The 21616-nt window shown below is 42.7% G+C and overlaps 1 long non-coding RNA gene across 1 annotated transcript; it reads left to right on the top strand.

Moving 5' to 3' along the window:
• Positions 1-5774: 5774 nt before the first annotated feature.
• Positions 5775-19278, top strand: LOC126999747 (uncharacterized). The gene is made up of 2 exons (XR_007753543.1): positions 5775-5981; positions 16554-19278. It is a non-coding gene; the product is annotated as an uncharacterized LOC126999747 (long non-coding RNA).
• Positions 19279-21616: the final 2338 nt, after the last annotated feature.

A 21616-nucleotide genomic window follows, 5' to 3' on the forward strand; every position in this document is an offset into this window, starting at 1 on the left:
CCTGGCTGCAGGGAGCCTTGAACAGGTACTTGCAATCCACTGGTGTTTTGGGGTATCATAATCATCCCTGGCTGATCAGCACCCTGCAGATTTTACTGCTGTTGCTGCTGCTGCTGTTGCTGTTGTTGTTGCTCCTGCTGACATTGTTGATGAATTTGTCGATGCCTGATAAAAGCTGCCATGAGCTGAGGGTGAGTTTTGAGTATCTGTAAAACCTCAGATTGTTGATGTGGGCCTGAGGGGTTCTTCAAAGTCTGTAAAAGCTGCTGCATTGCCTGGGTTGCATTTCTCTGAGGCTGACCCGGCTGGCCAGGTTGCCCTGGCTGGCCTGGCGGGCCCATGACTGATGCTGGGCCCGGCTTGATGTCTGACTTGTCATCAGTCATCTCTGAGGGAGTGGATTGATTGCCTGAGGCATTGTCCTTAGTGTGAATTGATGTTGGCATCACTGTATTCTCACTATTGGCATTAGTTGTTATCATGCCTGGTTGGGCAGTGGGTGGGAAGGAATTTTCCCCACTTGATGTATTGGTCAGAGAACATGAACTGAGTTGAGATGCAAGGCTAGAAATACCCAATGTGGCAGCAACCGATGAGACGGGAATGGCAGATGTTCGGCTGGCCATCTGGTTCATGACAGAATCACTGGGAGTGCTGTACGGAGGAGGGGGGATACTGGGCCAGGACCCCGGCATTATTTCATTCTGAGAAACACTGACAGGGAATTGACCCAAAGTACTGTTACTTGTGGTGGGAGCTGTGGTGATTGACCCACTAATAGGCGGGCCACTCATCACCTTATTGCTGGGTTGGCATAAAGATGTTGGATGAGACACTTGATTATTAGCGGATGAGTAGCAGACATCAGACTCCCGGACAAATGTGCCAACCAAGGGCCTGGAGGACGGGCTACAATACCTGCAAGAGAAAACATGCAGGATGTAGACATACTTCATCTGGCAGTGCAGCCAGTGCAACAAAAACATTGAAGAAAGTATACATTTAGATGGGGACATGATGAAGAAAATAATAACAACATTGATTGGACCAAGGTTAGAGTATACAGCGGTTGTTTGGTCACCACACAGGGTAAAGGATATAAGGAAACTCAAAAGGATTCAAAGGATTGTAACTAAGATGGTATACCAGAACTATCGTCTGTCATACAAGACTAAATTGGAGGAGCTGGGCCTACCAACACTTGAAGAAAGAAGAGAAAGAGAAGACCTGATAGTGTTGTACAGGAATACAAGTGGAATGGACATGTTGGATAGAAATGGTTTAATCGAGATGAAAGGAAGGAGGCAACAAAGAGGACACAGCAAGAAATTGAGAAAGGGGACTTGTTTGAAAGTTGCAAGGATGAATAGTTTTAACATCTTTGCCATATTATTCACTTTAGAGGTAAATTTGAGGTGTTCATTTCGGTTTCTCACACTTGGCCCCCGCATTGTGTACCTTCATATCAAATTCGGCCCGCCGTAGCGAATGAGCCTGACACCCCTGAGTTAGACTCTTAATCGACCAGGGGTGTGGAGTCGGAGTCGGAGTCGGTAAAAATATCTCCTACTCCGATTCCTTTACATAATCAATTCTCGTATGATGTACTTGGCTGCACTACTAAAGCAGTGTTGCCAATTTACGAAATTTTTCCACAAATTTGTCCGAGGCAAGTTTTTATATGAGCTCTTGTGAGATTTAAAAAAAATTCATGTATTATAGTTTTTTTATGAAAATGTGGATTATTATACTGTGAATTAATGAGATAAATTACTAGAGCTAGACGATGTCGTATAAGACGTACCCAACGACACGTGCCGTACCGGACGAGTCTGATTCCTGTAATTTGTTCGTGTGCGTCTCCACTCAGCACTGAATCTGTGCTAGGCTGCTCAGAGCTCAACATTGGGTGCAGTGACGTATCCAGAATTTTTCCCAGATGGGGCAAACACTTGAAAATTTTCCCAAAAACATTTGGCACCAGAAGTAGCGAGCGCTCTTTGATGTTAAATTCTACCAGAAAGAAAGGAAGGAGGAGGGGAAGGTTGAGTTAGGGGATGGGAAAGGAATAAAGGAGGAAGGGAAGGGAAGTTTGACTAAGGGGAAGAAGGAAGAAAGGAGGAAGGGAAAGTTGAGTTAGGGGATGGGGAAACATGGAAACATGGAAATGCAGGCAACAGAAAGCCTATTGGCTCATTACGAGGTCGCCCGCTTGGGTGATTTAATCTGCTCGACCGCCACTTGGGGCTTGATGAGCAGATGAAAGCACCTCGATATTGAGGAGCAGATGAAAGCCCCTCGTTATTCAGTTTACTCCCGACGCAGCGAAATGACGGTCGATTTTATATTTGAAGGAGTTGATGGTATTCGCATTTACTACTTCTGAGGGAAGATTGTTCCAGTGGCGGATGACTCGGTTTGAAATGAAACTCCTTCCAATGTCTGTGTTACATCGACTCGACTGAATGGGTAAACCGTTATTTCTAGTTTTTGAGTTGGTTTGCAGTTCAAAGAATTTGGAGTAATCGACGTTACTGAACTTTTTTAGATACTTGAAGACTTGAATCATATCCCCTCGTAGGCGTCTTTTCTCCAATGTAAAGAGATTGAGTCACTTGAGTCGTTCCTCGTACGGTTGAGGCCTTAACTTTAGGTACCCAATGGTAGGTATGCATTGCACAGACGTATTGCCATTGTGTATGGTTCCGGTGCTCTGAGGGCACCACCTCCCTCCTCCGCTTCCGCTTGACAGTGTGTAGGGGGAAGTCACGTTGTCTCCTCGCTCTCTCTGCTCTTTTTTTGGCTAGTAGCGCTGGGTGGCAGTATTGATACCCATGTTTTACGGTTACAGTTGTATTCTATGATATTGTTTAGATTTTTTTTTTTGGTGATAGTAGTCAGCCTGTGTGGGGATGGAGGGAGGCCATACAAGTTTGGAAGCTATCGATGATAATTTTTTTTTTTTTTTTTTTTTTTTTTTTTTTTTTTTGAACATTTTTATTTTTAGTTTTTATTTTTTTTTTTGAAATTTTATTACCAAACAATACGTTTTTTTCAGTTCTTCTTAATGTTAAGTCAAGATAAAAAGTTTGGTCCCTTCATAAACATTAAACTTTCCATTTTATTTATTTTTTTTTTTTTTCAATTTTATTTAAAAACAAAAATGTATATTTATGTGGTAGTTTTTTTTGTCTTTTTTCTATTTCTAGGGTTAAGGTTGGAATCATCTTTGTGGCGCGTCGTTGAATCCTTTCCAGTAAAGCAATGTCCTTTCTGTAATTAGGAGACCAGAACTGTACTGCATACTCGAGGTGCGGTCTTACCATGGAATTATACAAGGATAGCATCACGTCTGGTGTTTTACACTCGAAGTTCCTCGCTATGAACCCGAGCATAGTGTTGGCTTTGTTGTATGCTTTTTTACAGTGATTCGCGTGTTTCAGGTCACTGCTGATAGTGACTCCAAGATCCTTTTCCTCCTGCATCGCCTGCAGAGGTCTCCCATTCATGATGTATGTGTGGTTACTATTTGGGGACCCAATGTGCATGACTTTGCATTTGTCAACATTAAAGGGAGAAGGGAAGGGAAGGGAAGGTTGAGTTAGGGGAAGGGGAAGGAAGAAAGGAGGAAGGGAAGGGAAGGGAAGGTCGAGTTAGGGCAAGGGGAAGGAAGAAAGGAGGAAGGGAAGGGAAGGGAAGGTTGAGTTAGGGGAAGGGGAAGGAAGAAAGGAGGAAGGGAAGGGAAGGGAAGGGAAGAGAAGGTTGAGTTAGGGGGAAGGGAAAGGAAGAAAGGAAGAAGGGAAGGGAAGGGAAGGGGAAGGAAGAAAGGAGGAAGGGAAGGGAAGGGGAAGGAAGAAAGGAGGAAGGGAAAGGGAAGGAAGAAAGGAGGAAGGGAAGGGAAGGGAAGGTTGAGTTAGGGGAAGGGGAAGGAAGAAAACAGTGTTTAAAAGTTATGACTAAAAGAGCATACAAAATCTGTTCCAGCAGTTCCCCAAAATTTCCCCAAAAATATCCCAGGGAGATTAAAATGAATAAATGTGGCAGTTTCTAAAAAAAAGTTTGTATCATGTTAACATGCATATTTTTTTCTTTACTACTGTTTATATGTTGAGTCATTTTCAGTTCCAACACATCACACAGACACCAGGGAAACACTTTCTATCAACGTCAGCCTATGCATGGCGATTAAATTGAATAAATGTGACAGTTTCTAAAAAGATGTCTGTATCATATTAACATGCTATGTGGTGTGAGGTGTGATGTTGTATATATATATATATATATATATATATATATATATATATATATATATATCTATATATATATCTATATATATTTATTTATATATATATTTATATATATATATATATATATGGTATCAAAGGAAAGCAAATTAAATGTATTGTTCATAAATGTAAAGAAATAGGGTTGAATACTAATTAAAATATATAAAAAAAATAACATGTATAATATAGCGCTTAATATAGGTTGATTTATAGTGAAATGATTATCTAAAAATAGTAACTTTTTATATAAATATCTTAATTTTTTTTAATACAAGATAGTCAACATATTGAAGTGTTCATATATGAATTTTTATGCAGATATATTAATTTTTGTGGCGTCAGGAAGGTTTTTCGTCGCGGCGCGTGAAATGAGTCGGTGAATTTTCGTCGCGATTTCTGGTCAAGCTCAAGCAAAAACTACTGAAGCTAGGAAGGCGTGCTTGGTGGCAAATGCAAGCTCTATTAATACAGATTAATTATAAGAAACAAATTGGAAAGCACTAAATAAAAAAAAAGTTATAAGCAAAAAAACAGGACGTGTCCAAATCGCGGCAAATGGGCCGAAAAACAGGCTATTTTGTGACGGCTCGACGACAAACTTGAAATCGAGCTATCAAAAAATCCTTCGAGCTGGTCAAACTACATTGCCAAGAGGGGCTACATGCTAAATTACAGCTTTCTAGAGGCAATCCCACAATATACAAAAACGGCAAAGTGTCTGGAGTTCGTCAAAATCGCTCTCAAAAGGGTTTACGTTTCGAGCTCTAGCGACGAAACTACTGGGAGTAGGAAAAGATTATGCATCATATTGGAAAGAACATTGGTAGGGCTAAATTATTTGTTAAATAAGTTTTTTTTAAATTCTCAAACTGAGTGGGTTTCAAGGTTGGGAACTCAAAAATAGTTTTTTTCAGAGTCGTTTTTTGCGAATTTGTTCGATTTTTTGCCCTTTCGAGTCGGTTTTTGAGCCCGGTCGCGTTTTACAAAATGTAGCCCTTTCATTTTGCCGTCGATTGATACCAAAAACATATATGTAGCCTCAGAAATAAGGGAGTTATGGCGATTCGCACCAAAGCGATTGATTTTCGAAAATTCGCGGCCTAATGACAAGGGCGCCGCAAAATCATGTCACTGCTTAAATTAATATTATTAATATGAAGGTTAAAAGAAAACACGAGGTTAAACCGACGGCAAGGAAGAAGTAAATTTATGACACATACTGAACGCGAATGAGCCAGAGCTAAAAATAAAGATGAACAGACGGTAAAGTTGCCGACTTCGTGTTTTTCGACGTTCAAAGGTTCAAGAAATCAATGATTAACATGAGTTTTTGGACGATTGTAGAACCTGCAGATATGATGTTATTTGTGCCCTACAGGTATTACTATCAACACCAAGTCTCCGTCAAAATCACAACAAGCGATTAGTAATTTGACAGATAAAGCGACATCACCGCTGTTGACAACACTCTCCCCTGCGTGAGTCTCCTTCAGTGAGGAGTCATTATCACTCACTCAGTCGCCAGTCGGTCCTTAATTAAAGGCTCTCAGAGTAGATTTGCCACGGCGGCGCTGTACCACGCACGTTACGTGGTAGCCTACCATTTTAAATCTCCAGCCTCTGCAGCCAAAGTCTTCAGCAGGTTCCCATCTTGAAACTGTATCGACCATTTAGCGCACACAAGCCTTTCATCAGGTAAGCAGTAAGCTGAACCATAGACTATGGCTAAACTTATAGAATATTAGATGCTGTGATGCCTATGAATGCGAAGACCAAAGCATTTAAAAAAAATTTGTTGTAGTTTACACATGCCCAACGACAGCAATTTACTCCATATGTGGTAGTTTACACATGTACTGTAATGCCAGGAAGTTTAGGTTAAGAATGGAATGTACTAAAGATCACAAGGGTAGATATTAAGTATAGTATGTATAAGCGGGGCCTGAAACCTCATCAACGGTAAACGGTATGTATTGTAAGTATTAAGTATGTACCCCCCTCCGGCCGTTAGACTCCCGCATTCCGTCACACCTAACACCACACCACTCATTACACCCAGCCCCCCACACTACACATCCCACCATACATCCCATCCAGTCACTCAACACCTCACGGCTCACACCTTACCCAACCACATCACACCTCACACCACATAGCATGTTAATATGATACAGACTTCTTTTTATAAACTGTCACATTTATTCAATTTAATCGCCATGCATAGGCTGAGGTTGATAGAAAGTGTTTCCCTGGTGTCTGTGTGATGTGTTGGAACTGAAAATTACTCAACATATAAACATTAGTAAAGAAAAAAATATGCATGTTAACATGATACAAACTTTTTTTTAGAAACTGCCACATTTATTCATTTTAATCTCCATGGATCGGCTGACGTTCTGGTGTTTGTGTGATGTATTGAAACAGAAAATGACCCAACAAACACTGGTAGCACGTGATGGAGTATGTTTACAAGGCTTCCCGCGGGACTGGGAAAACTTGTGCACAACACTGGCTTTGTCGTGCAGACTAGGAAAATCCTTGGATTACAAGGCCTGCACTGACGCTTTAACCTTGAGAGGCGCCACTGCCTCCTCCATCTACTCCCTTATCAATCTTAAAAGCAAAGGAAGATCAACATATCCTACAGATGCCGTAATAGATATATGTATCTCGCATGACGAATCGGGACTGGGAAAATTTGTGCACAACAGCGGCTTTGTGGTGCAATCTAGGGAAATCTTTGCATTATAAGGCCTGTATTGACGCTTTAACCTTGAGAGGCGTCACTGCCTGCCTCCACGCCCAGTCACTCCACATCACACATCACACCCAACCACACCCCATGATATATCACACCTATATTTGGGTCACACCACACCCTGCCACATAACACACATCACATCCAGTCACTCCATGACTCACACCATACCCAACCACATCACACCTTACACCACACCCACACATACCACACCACACATCACACCCAGTCACACTACACTTCACACCATAGCCAGCCACACCACACAACACATCACACAAACTCACAACACCCAGTCACACCACACCTCACATCACATCCAGTCACGCCACCTCGCACATCACACCCAGCCACACCTTATCGTACATCACACTACACCACACATCACACTCAGCCACACCACACCTCACACTGCACCCAGCCACACCACACCACACATCACACCCACCCACACCACATCTCACCATACCCAGCAACATCACATCACACCTCAGACCCAGCTACACCACAATTTACACCACACTCAGCAACACCACACACCATATTACTTAGTCACAGCCACAGCCACATCACAGATCACACTCAGCCACACCAAACCACCCACCACCCACCCACATCATACAACATAACACCCATCCACGCCATGCCACACTGCACATTTGCCACACTCGGTCATTTCACACTACACTACGATTCACGCTACGATCACAGATTCAGCCTGACCTTTTTTGTTTAACATGAATTGGACATCCAGACCTCATAATGAACAGGCTGTACTTAAAAGACCACCCAACAGTGGCGTAGCCAGAGGGGGGGGCAGGGAGGGCAGACTGCCCCCCCTGGGATATTTTTGGGGAAATTTTGGGGAACTGCTGGAACAGATTTTGTATGCTCTTTTTGTCATAACTTTTAAACACTGTTTTCTTCCTTCCCCTTCCCCTAACTCAACCTTCCCTTCCCTTCCCTTCCTCCTTTCTTCCTTCCCTTTCCCTTCCTCTTTTCTTCCTTCCCCTTCCCTTCCCTTCCTCCTTTTTCCTTCCCCTTCCCTTCCCTTCCCTTCCTCCTTTCTTCCTTTCCCTTCCCCCTAACTCAACCTTCTCTTCCTTTCCCTTCCCTTCCCTTCCTCCTTTCTTCCTTCCCCTTCCCCTAACTCAACCTTTCTTTCCCTTCCCTTCCTCCTTTCTTCCTTCCCCGTCCCCTAACTCAACCTTCCCTTCCCTTCCCTTCCTCCTTTCTTCCTTCCCCTTCCCCTAACTCAACCTTCCCTTCCCTTCCCTTCCTTTCCCTTCCTCCTTTCTTCCTTCCCCTTCCCCTAACTCACCCTTCCCTTCTCTTCCCCTCCCTTCCTCCTTTCTTCCTTCCCCTTCCTCTTAACTCAACCTTCCCTTCTCTTCCCTTCCCTTCCTCCTTTCTTCCTTCCCCTTCCCTTAAGTCAACCTTCCCTTCTCTTCTCTTCCCTTCCCTTCCTCCTTTCTTCCTTCCCCTTCCCCGAAGTCAACCTTCCCTTCTCTTCCCTTCCTTTCCTCCTTTCTTTCTTCCCCGAACTCAACCTTCTCTTCCCTTCCCTTCCCTTCCCTTCCCTTCCCTTCCTCCTTTCTTCCTTCCCCTTCCTTTAACTCAACCTTCCCTTCCCTTCCTCCTTTCTTCCTTCCCTTTCCCCGAAGTCAACCTTCCCTTCTCTTCCCTTCCCTTCCTCCTTTCTTCCTTCCCCTTCCTCTAAAGGGCATGCTCACCTATCAGCTCCCTTATCTCACAAAGAACTTTTTTGTAGTCTCTGCGCCTTTTTCCTGACATAAGCACAAACAAAAGGGGAACTTGCTTCAATTGCCCATCATATTTTACAAATGCATGGATGCTGAACAGTTGTGTAAATGGTTTGCGTACTATTTTGAAAGTAGCATCGGCATACCACTGCTTCGCTTTAGATAGTAACTTAAGTTGATCATCTGTGGCAAATAACAAATGCCGTCTCTCTCCGACAGTAATGTCCCGTTGCAAAAAGTGTTCAGGAATGTGGGCATCGCTAATTTCGAAATCGAGGTATTGCGGTTCTCGTGGTCGATTTGCCTTCCGTTTACATTTTCCCTGCCTTGCAAGATTTAATGGAGCCGGTAGACATGAAACATGAATGGTAGGATTTACTTGCTCCCGAAGTACCTCGTCAACAATATCAGAAGCAGGGCGAAAGACGTCTTCCATTGCCTTTTCCTTTACGAGTGTACACACCTTACTTTTTACAGCACAGCTGGTCTCGGGTGGATGGCAGTGTTCAGCATGCCCTCTAATAAAAGTGTTACCCACTTCTTTTACTGTCGCCAGGCATGAGATTTTTTTTGTTTCTTACCACACACCACCAATGAATCCTCACGTTAGTTTTTCTTTTTAGTGTGTAAGAGTAGCCGGTGCTGTCAATAGGTTTCGGATTTCCTCTTTGTGAAGATGAATCAATCTTTTCATATGTTACTGTTTCCCTTGAGGGAAACATTTCCATTGGCGTAGGATCCCCAGTTGAAGAACCACCACTGACATTTGACACTCCACCTTCAAAAGAATCCAAATTCTCGCTATGCACATCACTCATTGCCACTGCATCCTCAAAATATTCCGTGTTTGCATTCGAAACTACACAAGTTTCCCCCCGGACTTTGTTTTTCTTGAATACACATGTGACACATCCAGTCAATATAACCTTCTTTAACAGCAGCCCTTTATTGCTCCCGGGTGATCCCACTTCCACAGGTCCGGTGCTGCCAGTAGCTACATCCATCACATTGCAGTGCTTCCTGTCATATGTAAAGAACACGTTACAGTTTGAAACATACAAGATTATTATTACACATGACATGTGTGACATGTCATTGGAGTACTATTTACTTTAAAGGTAAATCTTCTTACCTGGCGGGGACGGACAGTTTCACAGCATATCAAGCACTGGTCAGCCATGTTGTCCTAGCTGCTTGAAGTCTAGCAGTAGGTTCGTAACCATATCAATTAAGTAAGCTATGGTTCAGTCTCGAAAATTATTCAAAGCCTTGAACTCCATATAAGAAACAACTATTACAATGAGACACTTAAGTGCTTGTATAAAGCAGGTTCCTAACCAAATTAAGTAAGCTATGGTTCAGGTTTAATGAGGATTCAATGCATTGAACTCCATATACGAAACACCTATTACAGTGAGACACTTGTGTGGTAGTGTCAAGATTATTCCGCCAGAATTATATAAATCCCAAACCACTTTTCATCACGATGCTGCATCACCACCGTGCAACGGTGCAAGGTATTTCACGTCGCTCGTCTCTCTCTCTCTCTCTCTCTCTCTCTCTCTCTCTCTCTCTCTCTCTCTCTCTCTCTCTCTCTCTCTCTTATCTCCCCTTCCTCTCGTTTATCTCCCCTCCATCCGGTCCCCTCTCTCTCAGCATTTCTTTCTTTTCAAACAATTATAACAACAACCAAATAATTTATAATGTTTAAGGAAAGGATTTGTCCTATATATAAATGCAGTTGTTATTATAGTCATTAAATAATGTATGGAAAGGAATAATAAAACCTTTACACCTACCATTGCGTAATATTGCGGTGCGTGTGTTCTGCAGCATTTCAAATATACATTTGAAGAAAGTAAAAATACAGAAAAGTACTAAGAACTTATTCAGTGTATGTGGAAGAAAAGGAAGCAAGATTGACGAACAAATTCAGTGCTGTTGCAAAAGCTATACTGGACGACTTCATCTGATCTGATCTGACCTGAGGAAAAGAAGAACGAAAACATTATAATATTTGAGTAAATACCCTTATTCTGCTAAAGGTGGGCCGAGTTGGCTGTCAAAAATGGGCCGAGTTGGTACAGGCAATGGGTCGAGTTGGCTATCACAAATGGGCCGACTTGGCACAGGCGATGGGCCGAGTTGGTTACATCGAATGGGCCGAGATGGTTATGGGCCGAGTTGGACCTATACCACTCAACCTTCCCTTCCCTTCCCTTCCTCCTTTCTTCCTTCCCCTTCCCCTAACTCAACCTTCCCTTCCCTTCCCTTCCCTTCCCTTCCTCCTTTCTTCCTTCCCCTTCCCCGAACTCAACCTTCCCTTCCCTTCCCTTCCTCCTTTCTTCCTTCCCCTTCCCCGAACTCAACCTTCCTTCCTTCCCTTCCTTTCCTTCCTCCTTTCTTCCTTCCCCCCAGAACTCAACCTTCCTTCCTTCCTTCCTCCTTTCTTCCTTCCCCTTCCCCGAACTCAACCTTCCTTCCTTCCTTTTCCTTCCTCCTTTCTTCCTTCCTTCCCCGAACTCAACCTTCCTTCCTTCCCTTCCTCCTTTCTTCCTTCCTTCCCTAACTCAACCTTCCCTTCCCTTCCTTCCTTCCTTTCCTCCTTTCTTCCTGCCTTCCCAGAACTCAACTTTCCCTTCCCTCTCTACCTCCTTTCTTCCTTCCCTTCCCTCTCAACCTCCTTTCCTTCCTTCCTTCCTCCTTTCTTCCTTCCCCTTCCCCTAACTCACCCTTCCCTTCTCTTCCCTTCCCTTCCTCCTTTCTTCCTTCCCCTTCCTCTTAACTCAACCTTCCCTTCCCTTCTCTTCCTTCCTTCCTCCTTTCTTCCTTCCCTTCCCCGAACTCAACCTTCCCTTCCTTCCTTCCTTTCCTTCCTCCTTTCTTCCTTCCCCTTCCCCTGACTCACCCTTCCCTTCTCTTCCCCTCCCTTCCTCCTTTCGTCCTTCCCCTTCCACTTAACTCAACCTTCCTTCTCTTCCTTCCTTCCTCCTTTCTTCCTTCCCCTTCCTTAAGTCAACCTTCCTTCTCTTCTCTTCCTTCCTTCCTCCTTTCTTCCTTCCCCTTCCCAAGTCAACCTTCCTTCTCTTCCTTCCTTCCTCCTTTCTTCTTCCTTCCCCTTCCCCTAACTCAACGTTCCTTCCTTCTCTTCCTTCCTTCCTCCTTTCTTCCTTCCCTTCCCCTAACTCAACCTTCCTTCCCTTCCCTTCCCTTCCCTTCCTCCTTTCTTCCTTCCCCTTCCCTTAACTCAACCTTCCCTTCTCTTCCCTTCCTCTTTTCTTCCTTCCCCTTCCCCGAAGTCAACCTTCCCTTCTCTTCCCTTCCCTTCCTCCTTTCTTCCTTCCCCTTCCCCTAACTCAACCTTCCCTTCCCTTCTCTGCCATTCCTCCTTTCTTCCTTCCCCATTCCCTAACTCAACCTTCCCTTCCCTTCCCTTCCCTTCCTCCTTTCTTCCTTCCCCTTCTAACTTAACCTTCCCTTCCCTTCTCTTCCCTTCCTCCTTTCAGCGTCAGTGCGACTCACAAGAAACTGTGTAACTAACGACGCCTCCGACAAGCGAACTGGTACAACTCGTCACGGCCACATTTCTATCATGTACACAAATGCACGTAGTTTAATACCCAAAAAGGACGAAATTAGGGCGTATATTGCAACAGAGAAACCAGATGTGGTAGCCATCACAGAGACTTGGGCCAACTCTACACATCTAGAATCCGAACTGTCATTCCCTGGGTACGAAAGCTTCCACAAAAGTCGAAAGCACAAGAAAGGAGGAGGAGTAGTTTGCTACGTAAAAAGTACACTCCCTGCCATAAAAATAGACAAACAGAACGCAGAGAAATACGATTCTGTCTATGTGGAAATAACCGCAAATAACAAGAAACTAACACTTGCAACCGTATACAGGCCTCCGAAACAACAGGCAGCCGATGACACTGCCCTCTACGAAGAAATTCACTCTCTAACACAAAGCAAGGAAGCAATTATAATTGGGGACTTTAATTGCCCTAACATTGACTGGGGACTGATGACTGGAGATCAAGAGGGTAACAGGCTTATAGAAATGGTGGAGGATTCGTTCCTCACTCAAGTTGTAACTCAACCAACAAGAGAAAACAATCTGCTGGATCTGGTATTAGTAAGCGACCCCAACCTCATTCGCGACTGTACAGTTGGTGAGAAACTTAATGGGTGCGATCACCACTTAATCCGTTTTAATATCAACATATGCCACAAACTCGTAGATAATCCGTCAGTGATACCAGATTACAAAAAAGGAAATTTCAACTTAGCCCGTGCGCTGCTTCCCCCTACGACCTGGGACCAACTTGGCATCACCGACAATACAATCGACAACGCGTGGAACGTCTTCAAAGATAAGCTGTTGCAAGTAGAGAAGCTACAGTGCCTACGAAATCCAGGCGAGTAAATGGGGCCGTAGATCCACCGTGGATGACCAGAGAAATAAAAAGGACAGTAAACCTAAAATAAAGGAATTATAATTTGATGAAAGAGAATGCTACGGCCGAAGCCAGCACACAGTACCACAAGAGCCTCAGAGCTTGTCGCAGCCTTATTCGGAGTAGCAAACGCAACTATGAAAAGCAAATAGCGCGCGAAATCAAAACTAACTCCAAGAAATTCTTCACGTACATAAGATTGAAAAAGAAAGTAAAATCCAATATTGGTCCTCTGACAGACGAGACTGGATCTGTAACTCAGGACAGTAAACAGATGGCCAGAATCCTCTACAGTAACTTCGCATCCGTATTCACAGTCGAGGACATCGAAACCATTCCCGAGGGTCCTGACCCGCCGAGTGAGATCACGCCGCTGGAAATTGACTCAATATGCGACCAAGAAGTAAAAAAAAATACTTGGACAAACTCGACACGAACAAGTCAACGGGACCCGACAATTTGTCCCCGCGGTTATTAAAAGAGCTTAAACAACAAATACTTCAACCACTCACTAACATATTCAACCGGTCAGTTCAACTAAACAAGGTCCCGGAAGACTGGAAGATGGCGAACGTAACACCGATTTTCAAAAAAGGAGACAAAAGCGTTGCATTAAACTACAGGCCCATAAGTTTGACATCAGTGGCAGGAAAAATACTCGAAAAGATTATTAGAGATAAACTTGTTAAGTTTCTAGAAAACAATAATATAATCTCCGACACCCAGCATGGCTTCAGAAACAAGCGCTCCTGCCTAACGAATTTATTAGACTTCTTCCAAGGTATATACAAAAACTGGGATGCCCACATCCCCAGTGATGTTATATACCTGGACTTTCAGAAAGCCTTCGACAAGGTACCGCACGAGCGACTCCTTAAGAAACTGCACTCGGCGGGCATCGGAGCCAATCTGATCGCGTGGATAAGAGATTGGCTCACCGACAGAAAACAGCGAGTACTACTCAACGGACAGCCTTCCGATTGGCTTCCAGTCACTAGTGGAGTGCCTCAAGGGTCAGTGTTGGGACCCATCCTCTTTATCATATATATCAATGACCTAGAATCAGGACTGAAATCCACAATATCGAAATTTGCAGATGACACCAAGGTGGGTGGAGAGGCCCTCACAAAGACCGACTGCGAAATCATTCAGAAAGACCTCAATCACATTATCGAATGGTCGGAAAAATGGCAAATGTCTTTTAATGTTGACAAATGCAAAGTCATGCACATTGGGTCCCAAAATAGTAACCACACATACATCATGAATGGGAGACCTCTGCAGGCGATGCAGGAGGAAAAGGATCTTGGAGTCACTATCAGCAGTGACCTGAAACCCGCGAATCACTGTAAAAAAGCGTACAACAAAGCCAACACTATGCTCGGGTTCATAGCGAGGAACTTCGAGCGTAAAACACCAGACGTGATGCTATCCTTGTATAATTCCATGGTAAGACCGCACCTCGAGTATGCAGTACAGTTCTGGTCTCCTAATTACAGAAAGGACATTGCTTTACTGGAAAGGATTCAACGACGCGCCACAAAGATGATTCCAACCTTAAGGGCTCAACCGTACGAGGAACGACTCAAGCGACTCAATCTCTTTACATTGGAGAAAAGACGCCTACGAGGGGATATGATTCAAGTCTTCAAGTATCTAAAAAAGTTCAATAACGTCGATTACTCCAAATTCTTTGAACTGCAAACCAACTCAAGAACTAGAAATAACGGTTTACCCATTCAGTCGAGTCGATGTAACACAGACATTGGAAGGAGTTTCTTTTCAAACCGAGTCATCCGCCACTGGAACAATCTTCCCTCAGAAGTAGTAAATGCGAATACCATCAACTCCTTCAAATATAGAAGCGACCGTCATTTCGCTGCGTCGGGAGTAAACTGAATAACGAGGGGCTTTCATCTGCTCCTCAATATCGAGGTGCTTTCATCTGCTCACCAAGCCCCAAGTGGCGGTCGAGCAGATTAAATCACCCAAGCGGGCGACCTCGTAATGAGCCAATAGGCTTTCTGTTGCCTGCATTTCCATGTTTCCATGTTTCCCCTTCCCCTAACTCAACTTTCCCTTCCTCCTTTCTTCCTTCTTCCCCTTAGTCAAACTTCCCTTCCCTTCCTCCTTTATTCCTTTCCCTTCCCCTAACTCAACCTTCCCCTCCTCCTTCCTTTCTTTCTGGTAGAATTTAACATCAAAGAGCGCTCGCTACTTCTGGTGCCAAATGTTGTTGGGAAAATTTTCAAGTGTTTCCCCCTCTGGGAAAAACTCTGGATACGACACTGCAACCCAATGTTGAGCTCTGAGCAGCCTAGCACAGATTCAGTGCTGAGTGGAGACGCACACGAACAAATTACAGGAATCAGACTCGTCCGGTACGGCACGTGTCGTTGGGTACGTCTTATACGACATCGTCTAGCTCTTGTAAGTTATCTCATTAATTCACAGTATAATAATCCACATTTCCATAAAAAAAACTATAATACATGAATTTTTTTTTAAATCTCACAAGAGCTCATATAAAAACTTGCCTCGGACAAATTTGTAGAAAAATTTCGTAAATTGGCAACACTGTTTTAGTAGTGCAGCCAAGTGCATCATACGAGAATTGATTATGTAAAGGAATCGGAGTAGGAGATATTTTTACCGACTCCGACTCCGACTCCACACCCCTGGTCGATTAAGAGTAACTCAGGGGTGTCAGGCTCATTCGCTACGGCGGGCCGAATTTGATATGAAAGTACACAATGCGGGGGCCAAGTGTGAGAAACCGAAATGAACACCTCAAATTTACCTCTAAAGTGAATAATATGGCAAAGATGTTAAAACTATTCATCCTTGCAACTTTCAAACAAGTCCCCTTTCTCAATTTCTTGCTGTGTCCTCTTTGTTGCCTCCTTCCTTTCATCTCGATTAAACCATTTCTATCCAACATGTCCATTCCACTTGTATTCCTGTACAACACTATCAGGTCTTCTCTTTCTCTTCTTTCTTCAAGTGTTGGTAGGCCCAGCTCCTCCAATTTAGTCTTGTATGACAGACGATAGTTCTGGTATACCATCTTAGTTACAATCCTTTGAATCCTTTTGAGTTTCCTTATATCTTTTACCCTGTGTGGTGACCAAACAACCGCTGTATACTCTAACCTTGGTCCAATCAATGTTGTTATTATTTTCTTCATCATGTCCCCATCTAAATGTATACTTTCTTCAATGTTTTTGTTGCACTGGCTGCACTGCCAGATGAAGTATGTCTACATCCTGCATGTTTTCTCTTGCAGGTATTGTAGCCCGTCCTCCAGGCCCTTGGTTGGCACATCTGTCCGGGAGTGTGATGTCTGCCACTCATCCAATGGCTAATAATCAAGTGTCTCATCCAACATCTTTATGCCAACCCAGCAATAAGGTGATGAGTGGCCCGCCTATTAGTGGGCCAATCACCACAGCTCCCACCACAAGTAACAGTACTTTGGGTCAATTCCCTGCCAGTGTTTCTCAGAATGAAATAATGTCGGGGTCCAGGCCCAGTATCCCCCCTCCTCCGTACAGCACTCCCAGTGATTCTGCCGTCATGAACCAGATGGCCAGCCGAACATCTCCTGCCATTCCCGTCTCATCGGTTGCTGCCACATTGGGTATTTCTAGCCTTGCATCTCAACACTGTTCATGTTCTATGACCAATACATCAAGTGGGGAAAATTCCTTCCCACCCACTGCCCAACCAGGCATGATAACAACTAATGCCAATAGTGAGAATACAGTGATGCCAACATCAATTCACACTAAGGACAATGCCTCAGGCAATCATTCCACTCCCTCAGAGATGACTGATGACAAGTCAGACGTCAAGCCGGGCCCAGCATCAGTCATGGAACCGCCAGGCCAGCCAGGGCAACCTGGCCAGGCGGGTCAGCCTCAGAGAAATGCAACCCAGGCATTGCAGCAGCTTTTACAGAATTTGAAGAACCCCTCAGTCCCACATCAACAATCTGAGGTTTTACAGATACTCAAAACTCACCCTCAGCTCATGGCAGCTTTTATCAGGCATCGACAAATTCAGCAGGAGCAACAACAACAGCAACAGCAGCAGCAGCAACATCAGTAAAATCTGCAGGGTGCTGGTCAGCCAGGGATGATTATGATACCCCAAAACACCAGTGGATTGCAAGTACCTGCTCAAGGCTCCCTGCAGCCAGGTATACAGCCTGGTGGCATGCAGCCTCGCATCCAAGGGAACATGCAGACCAGCATGCAGGGTGGGATAGTCACACAAATGGCTACCAGTCAACCCATGCAGGTACAGCAGCCACCAATGGGGGTACTGCCAGGTCAGGCAAGCATGGCTCAACAGCAGCAGCAATGGTACCAGCATCAAAAACTCGTGCAGATGAGACAACAACAGCAGCAACAGCAGTCACAACCAGGGGGTTTCAAGCAACCTCAGGCACCGATGTACACACCCAGTTTTGTGCTCTCCTTTTTTCTGTATTTAATCTTTATATTTTATTTTATTTGCTGGACAATATTATTAAAATCACTCTTTTATCACTTATTAATCACTCTGTAAATGATCTTACCGTCTCGTATCGTATAGCTTGATCCGACTCAAGTTGTTATATGACACTAGGGTTCGGGAATATACAAGGGAAAATATACGGTACATCTTAAATTTAGTTTAAAATTAAGGAAGTAATTTCCTCACACAACATTTAACGCTCAATGCAATCATAACATTATGGCATGTTCAGCAATCAATACGGCGTATACAAACATCGCGAACATAAAATTCTAACTAAAAAATGCACTTGGAATTTTTACCTATCTATCAAAACTCACACAAGCACCAGAACCAGTCTAGTAGTCTAGTCTAGTAGTAGGCGTGGGATTGCCTTTGTAACGGCTCCCACTTATGGTCCTTATTCTTGATTGGCGTTGTTGAGTCTTTTAGTTTTGGTGCATTTTCTTTTTTCTTCTGATCAAGATTTTTATATATTTTTTTCTGTCTTCAATTTCTTACAGTGATAATGACTGAAACATTAATATATTGGCTATTAAGTAGTCTCTGCTTTGGCTTTCTGTGTTCTGTATAAAAAAAAAATATTTTGTCTTATTTCTTCATATTCTTCACAGTCCAGAAGAAAATGTTCTAAAGTTTCTGTTTCTTCACCACAACACGGACACTCTTCACTTTTCCTCTGAAACCTGTTCCTCCAGTTTAAAGTTAGGGTATTAGTTCTTCCTCTTAATATTAATTTTGTTCCCAATGTGTTGTCTGCCCACGTTTCTTCTTTTAGGTCCTTTTTGTATAATTCATATATCCTTAATGGTGACTTTGTCTGTATCTCGTTTTTCCATTTCACTGAGTCCCATTTCCTTACTTTTTCTATTATATTACTCTTTGTCAGGCTATCAAGCTGTGTTATATTTAGTTCATTCACATATTTCTTTAAGGTTTTAGTCCACTTGTGTTAGTGTTTTCTATTTCTCTAAGGAATATATTTTCGGACAAGTTATTTCTGTCTTCTTTCAGTAAATGCTTAGCAAATAGTACCGGTAATTTAATTTTCATGTCTCTGGCATAGCAAGATGAGGCACCAATATCCCCTCTTAGGACACTGTTGGCGGCAAAGGTTGGGACTTGTAATATTGTCCTGTAGACGGCGTTTTCTATTCTTTGTAATTTAGTAATTTCTTCAGTGAATTCCATAATTTCAGCTGAAAAGAGTACTGCTGACAGTGCCTTTCCCTTCCAGTAAGTTTTGCCAATGAGTAATCTATTACAGCATCTTGCTATCACACTATGTAATGATAGCTAACTCACTAGCTTTGGTTAGTCTTTCTTTTTTGAAGCCCTTGAAGCAGTGTTTGTTGTTAGTTATTTTGACTCATAGGTATGTTATACTTTGTGTTACTAGAATGTTTTCAATACTAATTTTTTGTTCTTTTTTGTTAATATAAGTATATTGTTTTTTTCTTTATTTATTATTAATCCATATTTTTCTGGTATTTGCTGTATATTTTTCCTGTTGCTTCTTCTATTGAGTGTGATAAGAGTAAGCTGTCATCTGCATAATATATAATGGATATTCTGAAGTGTTTATTTTTAAAGCCTGTATCCATCATTTCTAATTTTGTAATTATTTCATAGGTTAAAATTGTAAACAGGAACATCGAGGCATTGCATCCTTGCCTTATACCATTTGTTATATTTATTGTTGTCTGCTTAATTCCATTTAGAAATATATAAGTGAGGTCATCTGTATATATATTTGCAACAAGATTAATAATTTTAGGATGGACTTTGCAATTCATCAGTGCTGTGATAACTGTTTTTCTGTCTATTGAATCAAGGGCCATTTTAAAATCAAGTGAGGTCACAGGGTGCAGAGCACTGCACTAGCAGTGGAGCGGGGCCTGAAACCTCATCAACGGTAAACAATCAGTTCGTTTTTCATTTTGTAACTTTCATTAATGCAGTATTTTAGTATGTAGAAATTGTCTAATTCTTCGGTCTTCTGTGGAGCCTGATTGCAGGTCGCTAATGTTGTCTGTGTCTCATGTGTTTTTCCAACTTTTGTCTGAGGATTCCCATAAAAAAATTGTATGAAATGTTTGTCAAGGCTATGGGCCTTAGGTCAGCTGTTGCGGGTTTGGGCTTTTTCTGGATTAATATAGTGTTAGATGTTTTCCAATCATCACTTATCTCTCCTTCTGTTATATTATTGAAACAGTTTGTAAGTTGTGTCACATATAGGTCACTGCTTTCTAGAATTTTGTAAAGGTCTGTTTTTAGGCCGTCTGGTCCGGGAGCTTTTTTTGCTTTAGTTTTACATACTAGCTGTCGTTTGACTTATTCTTTTGATATATAGATGTCTGGGTGCTACTTTGGCTTGTTATCTACGTGTCCTGAATCTACTTTGGTATGCGATCTACACTTTATATTGCGATCTACGTGTCATGAATCTACTTTGGTATACAATCTACACTTTATATTGCGATCTACGTGTCATGAATCTACTTTGGTATGCCATCTAAATGGTTGATGGATGGTCTAGAATCTAGATGGTCTAGACTCTAGAGGATAATGGAGATGATAGAGAGGTAGTTGAGTCCCGGCTCAACAATGTCCAAGGAAAGCACTTGTGGTTTCGAGAGAATGTCTGGTTAGAGTGTCGAAGCTCCGGTTTCGACTCAAGTGGCAATAAAACACTTCATTCCGCCAGACATCAATCGCGACAGCTTTTGTATGTTATCTACAAGCTAGTTTGTTACCAAATTTTCAAAGATTTGCTTGTAATTGCTTATAATCTACTTTGTTACCTAGATTTTACAGATAGGCCAGTTCTTAACTTCCTAACTTCCTTAAATCCTCATTTATATTTCAGTCATTGACACAGCCCTTTAGATGCGCGCAAAAGAATTGTACACCGAAATCAGCGACGAAACTAGGGCACTGACATTTTTAAGAAGGCATTGACTTTTGGATGAAGAACAGTGTCTCACCGTGTCATCCATGTGGCGGAGAGATGAAGAACGCTCGGAAAAGAAGACGAAATGGCGAATTTATTCCCGTTCTTCGTTGCAGAAACCGTGGATGTCAAACTTATCGTTCCGTTCGCAGAGACAATCTATTCTTCCACTTCACAGATTTAAATAACAAACTAAATTGCAAGCTCTTTCTTTGTCAAATTTTTGAATTGGTCTTTTATTTTATACAAGACCTCTCTGATGATCTGGTTCAAAGATTAACTGGTAGAGGTACCGAAGCATTATGTGATTGGTTCAACATGTGCAGAGAAGTTTGTACAGCGATTGTTTTAGTCCAAAATCGTGGTCAAATAGTAGGGACTGAAGAAGACCCTGTGTAAATTGATGAAGCACGCTTTGAAGGACGGCGAAAATACAATAGAGGCCGAATGTTGCAAGGAGACCAGGCTCCAAAATCAACAGACATGTAGCAGCGAAGCTGAAGTGGACAATGACCGTAACCATGGAAGACGTATTGATAGTCTTTGGGTGTTCGGTTTGAAGAAAGGTTCAGATTGCCGATATTTTTACGTTCAAAAAAAGAAACCGTGAGACACTTCAACCAATTATTCAGGGAGAAGTCGCTGAAGGCTTAATAATTCATTCCGACGAATGGCCAGCTTACTCTAATTTAAACTAAATCAATTTTCGTCATTTTTCCGTAAATCATCAGCAGTATTACGTCGACCCTAACACCGAAGCACATACAAAAAGGAATTGAAAGATCCTGGCTTAATGCGAAGATTCGTATATTGAAAAAAATGAGAAGCTGGAATCAAAGAACATTTCTGTCGCACCTAGACTACTTCTGTTGGCG

The sequence above is a fragment of the Eriocheir sinensis genome, chromosome 2, assembly GCF_024679095.1.
Source record: "Eriocheir sinensis breed Jianghai 21 chromosome 2, ASM2467909v1, whole genome shotgun sequence".
In the NCBI taxonomy this organism is placed as follows: Eukaryota; Metazoa; Arthropoda; class Malacostraca; order Decapoda; family Varunidae; genus Eriocheir; species Eriocheir sinensis.